Genomic DNA, 7,565 nt, shown 5'->3' on the forward strand with positions numbered 1-7,565 from the left:
TTGATCTTTCTACTTTTTTCAGGGGGAGGGGTTGCTTTAAACATGCTTAACTGGTAATTCATTGAGCTTTGTTAATATGAGTATCATCTTTTTAAAAATTAATTTTTGGATTTTCTCATTTATTAGCCCTTAAAATATTGCCTTTTTTATTCTCTCTCTTTCCATCATATGGAATTCAAGTAAGATATAAAATCTTATTACCTTAACTACTATTTCTATTAATTTCTTATCCATATCCTCTGTGGCTTTTTCTCTTTGCTCTTAAGAAAAACATAAAAACAAACACAAAAAATCTTAGTTTTACTTTTGGTTTACTAATTCTTTGTTTAGTTGTATTTATGTTTAATTTATTCTTAAACAATCCAATTAATTTAAATTTTCAACAATTATGTATTTATTTCTAGAAGGTCTATTTGGTTGTATCTCAAAATATGCTTGATTATTTTTAATAACTCTTCTCTAACTGATAAGAGTTCTACTTTCACTTTGTTTTGATCTCTGAGGATTTCTTTCTTGCCAGTTCAACAATGAATGGAAATGTTTATCTTTAAAAAGATTTTACTTGCACTTTTATTAATTTTTTTTAAGTGAGAAGATTGATCAGATTAGATTGCTTCCATAATGTTGATAAAATAATTTGCAGGGGTTAATTTTACAGAATTTTCACTCAATAAATGAGTCTCATTCAGAAACCATCATTTACTTCCCTGTGTAGAGCTTTCTTAATATGGGACATGGGGACTAGGATAGGGCAGGAGTTCAAAACCAGTTTTACATTTTTATGACTCTGTGCACATATGCCCGGTAGCTTTCAGGTCTTGAGATAATTTATACTTATGCTGGTGGTTTGTTCTACAAGCAGGCTCTTTCCCTCAAGATGGGATGAGATTCAGTAAAATGGAAAAAGGACTCCTTGGTCATCCAGCCACACTTGGGTTCATACTGGGCCTTACCTTTGAAATTTTGTTATAAAATTCCTTTATTCTTGCTCAACAATTGAAATGTTCTGACCCCTGTGACCTGTCTAAATGTGTATATCTTTTTAGGTAGAAAACTTAAGTTAACTTGTTAACTTCAATTTCCTAAAATATGTTAATGCCTCTGCATTTGGAATAAAAAAGTAGTAAAGGAAAGAAAAGAAGACCAAATATCATACACCATGAGCCTGCATTGGACCTACAAGGTCTCATGCTCTCGTTCTCTCTGCTGCTTCCTCTCAGGCCTGGGCTATGGCTACTTGGAGTGGTAAAAACAGACATTAATGTGGACAAAATAGTGGACTTAGAATGCTGTGGTTTTTGATCAATTTGGTCCAACTGGACAGCATTAAAAAGAGTTGTCTTGTATCTCACTAGAATTTTACCTTGAGCTTTCAGGCCAGTGTCTCTGTGAGAAACAACTGGCCTTTGTTTAAACCTGTGTTATCCCAAAGACCTCCAGGGAAATAATTTGGCTGCTCAAGAACAGAATTTGTAGTATCGGGAATCCTGTGAACTCAGCTTCTACTTTTCTGTCTCTGAATAACTAATGCAATACATTTTAAAAGCCATCTCACTGAAAATGCCAAGAGCTCACCTTGGGAAATCAGGGATAATGTCTGGTAATTTGTTGATCATGCTCCTTCCCATAAACATCACCCCCATCGATCCAATATACCAAGTAGTTTCCCCTAATTTGAAATGAATAGAAAACAGATAATAAAAATTGATCCATCAGGTAAACACAACAGAACCACAGTTAGAGAAAGAAATAATTATTTGTAAAAGTTTGTCTCCCATTTTTAATTCAGTAAATTCCTTTTTCCCTAGGAGACAGCCATGCTATTACACAGTAAGGCATATTTTGATAAGGGTTTCATTTCTAAACTGAAGAGAAACAGAAGTCGCAGGAGATAGGATTGCTGGTTGATGTAGTGGGCAGCCTTGGGGGTATAATAGAATCACCTGGGGAGCTGTTCTAACAAAATACTGTTAGGTAGATCCCATCACCAGAGAATCTGTTTTAATTTATCTTGGATGCTGATTTGAGACACCCAGAGGCATGAAAGCTCTAATACGCAGATAAGAGTGAGAAGAACTGGTACTAAAATTGGAAACCTCTATTTTACTATTATTATTACTGATCGTGAATCCCTTGATCCTAGCCTCATATTTGGTGTGGAGTAAGTGCTCAATAAATCTCTAGTGTGAGCAAAATGAGTAAGTAACAGTGAAATTTGTTAACAAACTGACAAATGCTGACTATGGGTCAGAGTGAAAGCATAAAATCCCTAGGGAGCTGCACACACAAGAGGAGTTATAGCTTTTCACAGGCTCTTTTCTAGGGTAATCGTGAGAAATACTGGGGACAGTGCTGCAGATGGGAGAAAGCATTTCACTTGATGTCCTGATGGAAGGGATAAGAACTAACCCATGGGGGGATGGGCAGCAATCTCTTTTGCCCACAGGGCACAGGTGAAGACCTACTGTAGCTAGGAAAAAGAGAAAGGGGGGAACCATTACAGGTCCCCTACATATAAGAGTTACTTCACTGGGGGAGGGTTCAGATCACGGAGACCCGTCCTGAGGTCCAGAAACACAATGGCTGCAGAGGACAGAGGAGGCCTGAGAAAAGTCCTTCCCTATAAGCAGGCTAGCAACTGAGGAGTAAAAATCACCAACAGTCTACTGCTGTGACAGAAACAACTGCATAGAGACCCATTTTGAGATGGCAGCACACAGAGAAGGACTACAGCAGAGGAAGGTCATTAAAAAAAATTCTTCAGCAAACTAACCACAACCCTAAGGACAAAGTAAGAGTGGGGGAATTTGAAACAACAATGAAACCTACTCAATTCAATTCTTGGATAGGTTAAGTCAACTCACCCCACTCACATACTAGCAGAATATACATACACATTTCTAGTCATAAATACAAAGTATAAATTTCACACTCAGATATGATCTAACTGTTGAAACAATGACAGAGATTAAATTTTTTTTAATATTTAAAAAATTTAAACATTTAAAAATAACTGTTGATTAATATGTTAAAGGCTCTAGTAGAAAAGGTGTCCAGCATGCAAGAGCAGTTGGAGAATTTCAGAGAGAAATAGAAACTATAGAAATTTCAGAGAGAAATAGAAATAGAAATAGAATCAAATGGAAATGCTAGAAGAATGGTAGTAGAGATTAAAAAAAATGCTTTTGATGGGCTGATCAGTAGACTTGACACAGATGAAGAAAGAATCACCGGTGATAGGTAGATAGAAATTACCCAAATTAAAGCACCAAGAGAAAAAAAGAGTAAGTAAATAAATATATATAAATAAAATGTTAATATAGTATATATAATATATATAAATATGCAGGCAAACAAGATCACAGTCTCTAAGAACTGTGGAAACATTTCAAACAATTTAACATACTTGTCAATGCAATCCTAGAAGCAGAAGAGAGCATATAGTATAAAAAAAGGTTTGAGGACATTGTGTTGAAATATTTCTAAAAATATTGCATGAAAGCAAACCATGGATCCAGGAAGCTAAGTCAATTAAAGAGAATAAATATCAACCAACGAACAAATGTATACACATCATATTCACATTATTACATTATTACATATTAAAGATAAAGAAAAACCATGAAGGCAGCTTGAGAATAAAAGACATATTGCATAAAAAGGAAATACTGTTTAAGTCATAAGATAATGGATTAACAGTTCCAAAATGCTGAAACAACAATAAAACTACTGCCAATACTGAATTCTATGTATAGTGAAAATATTTCTCACCAAAAATGTAGAAAGACTTTTCAGACAAACTAAAGCTGAGAGAATTCACTACCAAGATATCTGTACTACAAAAACGTTACAATAAGTTCCTTAGGCAGAAGCAACAAACAGAAATGTGAACCTTTAAAAAGAAATGATGATCAAGAGAAATGATTAAAATAAAGGTAAAAATAAAATATATTTTCTATTTTTTAATCTCTCTAAATGAAAAATGAATTTTCAATGCAATAATAGTACTGATGTGTTGCAAAGAATATATAAAAAGTAAAGTCTGTAACAGTGATAGCACAAAAAACAGAGGGAAAAATTTGTAATATATGATTTATATATAACATGTGAAGTGTAATATCCATTTCAATCTACACTTTGATAAATTACAGAAATATATTGTTAACCCTAGATAAAGGGAACATAAAGGTAGTCAAGAACAATCCATGAAAAGAAGAAAAAAAGGACAAAAAATTGGATTAATAGTATATAGCTATATGTCAAATTTTAATACCAACTACTTAAAAAATTGCATTGAAATTGCATTGAGAGTAAATGATCTATTCACATTAGACTGTATAAGAAAATAGGTCCTGGCTATATTCTGTCTACAAGAATCACACTTAAAATAATGTTACATACATTGATTGAAAATAAAATTATTGAAAATATACATCATGCAACACTAAGCAAGAGAAAGCTTTAGTGACAATAGTGAATCAGGAAAGGTAGACTCTAATCAGGAACACTACAGGGGGAAAAGTCTATACACCTACAAAGAAAATCTCAGGTCCAGATAGCTTCTCTGATGAATACTCTCAAATGTTTAGGCAAGAAATAATACCCATTGTTAACAAATTTTTCAACAAAAGAACACTTTCCAACTAACTTAATGAGCCCAGTATTATCCTGAAACCAGACAAAGACAGAGACACATCTTTTTTCAGAAAACTCATCATAGCAAAAGGAAAAAATAAAAATCACATGAAGATTGAAAAGAAATAAAATTACCTCTGTTCTCAGACTACATGATTGTCCACATAGAAAATCTCAAATAATCTATTAAAATATTACTAAATCTAATAAATAAGTTTAGGATTTTCATAGAATACAAAGTCAATATGCAAAATCTATTGTGTTGCTAGAAACTAGAAATAGACTATTATAATTGAAAATTTAAAAAAAGAAAGAACATTTATAATAACATCAAGAACAAAAAAATATTATAAATCTAATAAAATATATATGTGTAGAGATTATATGGTAAAAACTGCAGGACAATTTTGAAAGAAATATAAGAAACCTACACTAGATCAATGGGGCACCATTCTTTAAAAACAAAAGCAAAAAACCAAAAAATAAAACCTTTCCATCTACTTCATTCTCTATACCAAAATTTTTCTTGAATTTTATCACTAGGGAATTCTGGTAGGCATCAAATGATATATAATTTAAAATAATTTAAAGGATTCCATCAATACTAGTGTTGTAGTCCACCCACAGAAGGCTTTAAAAATCCTTCTTATTTTTCTTCTGAATATGCCTTACAGAAGACACCTGCCTATATGTCTGACAATGCAATCTCCTCATTCAAAGAAAGTTGGCACCCATTTGAAAAAAAAGTGGTTGCTAAAATGAGTTTTCCCCTCTAACAACTGATCAGTTTATTTTAGATAAAAATAAGTGTAAATCAAGCTATGCTCATATATTTCAAAAATTGTGTACAAAAAATAATCAGAACATGCATTGCTATATCTACTGCCACTGTAACTCAATTTCTTACACTCTGAAATATAGCTTCTATAAGGAATAAATGTTTAATTCATAGTTAAATGAACATTAATTATCCAACAGACTGAAAAGTCATGGTTCCTACAGTGCTTGTATTTGTTCAATTTTATAAGTTATATAAAAGTCTTATTCCCTGTAAAAGATTCTTTTAATTTTTACACACTCTCAGTATATTTATTTAAATGTTTAACCTATTTATATGTGTTAACTCCTGTTATACAAATGTTGATGTTTTAATTTTTCCCATAACATCACTACTCTTTTCTATTATTTTTCTCTTTTCTGTTGCTGTGGCCTAGTTTACAGCTCTTCATTACTTTTTTCTGTGCATACTTATGATCAATTGAATCTTTAATATCAATCTATATTTTTCAAACTACCTATTTCTATTTAGTTTTTTGGTAAACATTTATCCCAGCTGATCTCATTGAGAATATTTATGTATTTAATTGACATGTTGACACACTTTAGATTGTCAATTTTACTGTGATGTTATTCAGTTTAATTTTTCATAGTAGTTATGCTCTCACTTTTCTAGTGGTTTCTTTTATTAGCTCATTCTGTTTTATGAGTATCAATTATCATTTTGGTGAAGTGCACACTTGTGATGCTCTAAAACTCAGGCCCTGGCTCTTTCCTGATGTGGAAAAAGGAGGTACTCAAGGATCTAGGCTGGATGGAGTAACCCATCTCAGTAGGCTCCCCCTCCCACATACCAGGATACTTTGCCTCAGAGAAGTTTCTTTCATTTCTGACAGAGCATGTCTCCAAGAGAGTAGGGATACTTCACAAATTCTCAAATATTTAATGGGCTCCTCATATGTTTGCTTCCAAATAGTTCCATGTGCTGCATCTTGTTTTCTGCCATTTCTAGATTGTTGAACAGTGTCCAGAATCTTTTATGTGTTCAATAATATTTGATGATTAGATGAAAGAACAAGCAAGTACACATTTTAAATGAAATAATAACTCATTCTTGATAAATAGTACTGTAACAAGCATCGATTCCTTTTTTGTTCTTTTAATGCAAGGCTTTGTTGCATCTTTAAAATATCACAAATAGATCTTAAGAATCATCTAGCTTCTTGTTTTTTCCATAGCTGGACAATTCTTAGATATTATTCATCAGCCGGTTGAACTGTTCCTTTTCCAGAATTATAGATACAATCCAATTTTTTTTTAACTATTGTGGTTTGCTGAATCAAAGCATCTGAGTATGACACATTTTCAATGTGTTTCCTTCAAGAATGAACTCATATTTTGGGGTTTGAGATACTGAACAACAGATGACTGGTGTCATCCAAACATTGTGGATGTATTTTTTACCCAATAAATTTCAGATGTGAACAAGAGACCCACCCTCCTGAATAAAAACATTGATGGGAAGTGAGCATATGTAGACCTCATCTTGTAAAGGAAGCCCAGTGCAATATCCATGTATATGTCTACGGAGAGTCAAAACCATAGCCAGTTCCTTTCTATTTCCCCAACATTTGTCAACCTGGAGTCTCTTTTTCTTTCCAAGGAGACTTTTTTATGTTGATGTGACTGAAGTCCTCTGGGGTCCTTCATAATAACTGTGTGTCTCTTCTCAGTGATGTCGACAGTCTCTGGAATGTCAACAGTCTGATTGCTGAGAACAGTTTTCATTCTTACAGGAAGAGGATTTCTCTTAGCATTCACCTATTACGTACAAGTGACTGACAGATTTAAATTTTGGTGGCCCTGACTATAATCACACCCTTTAATTAGCACTTGTTTGTTGCAAAATACAAAACAAATAGTAGTGTTGGTGTTGACCTCTCAAAGACAGTACAGGATCTGAACCAACATACATCTCACTATTATAGAAGGGGTGACATGAGTTATATGAGTTAGCTGAGATAATAATTCAAATTCATTCCAGAAGTTGTTTGGTACACCTTAAGGACTGATGCCTTACATAGTTGCTTAGCTGACTATTTCTTACATAAGCTTTAATAGTGACTAGAAAGTAAGTAAGGTATTAATGTACA

General features: G+C 33.0%; 1 pseudogene across 1 annotated transcript; it reads right to left on the reverse strand.

The window, feature by feature from the left end:
• Positions 1 to 6,668: 6,668 nt before the first annotated feature.
• On the reverse strand, positions 6,669 to 7,200 carry LOC309814620 (large ribosomal subunit protein uL6-like; annotated as a pseudogene). Its single transcript has one exon. The product of its transcript is annotated as a large ribosomal subunit protein uL6-like (transcript).
• Positions 7,201 to 7,565: the final 365 nt, after the last annotated feature.

This window comes from Mesoplodon mirus (assembly GCF_964341445.2).
Source record: "Mesoplodon mirus genome assembly, chromosome: 13".
Taxonomy (NCBI): Eukaryota; Metazoa; Chordata; class Mammalia; order Artiodactyla; family Ziphiidae; genus Mesoplodon; species Mesoplodon mirus.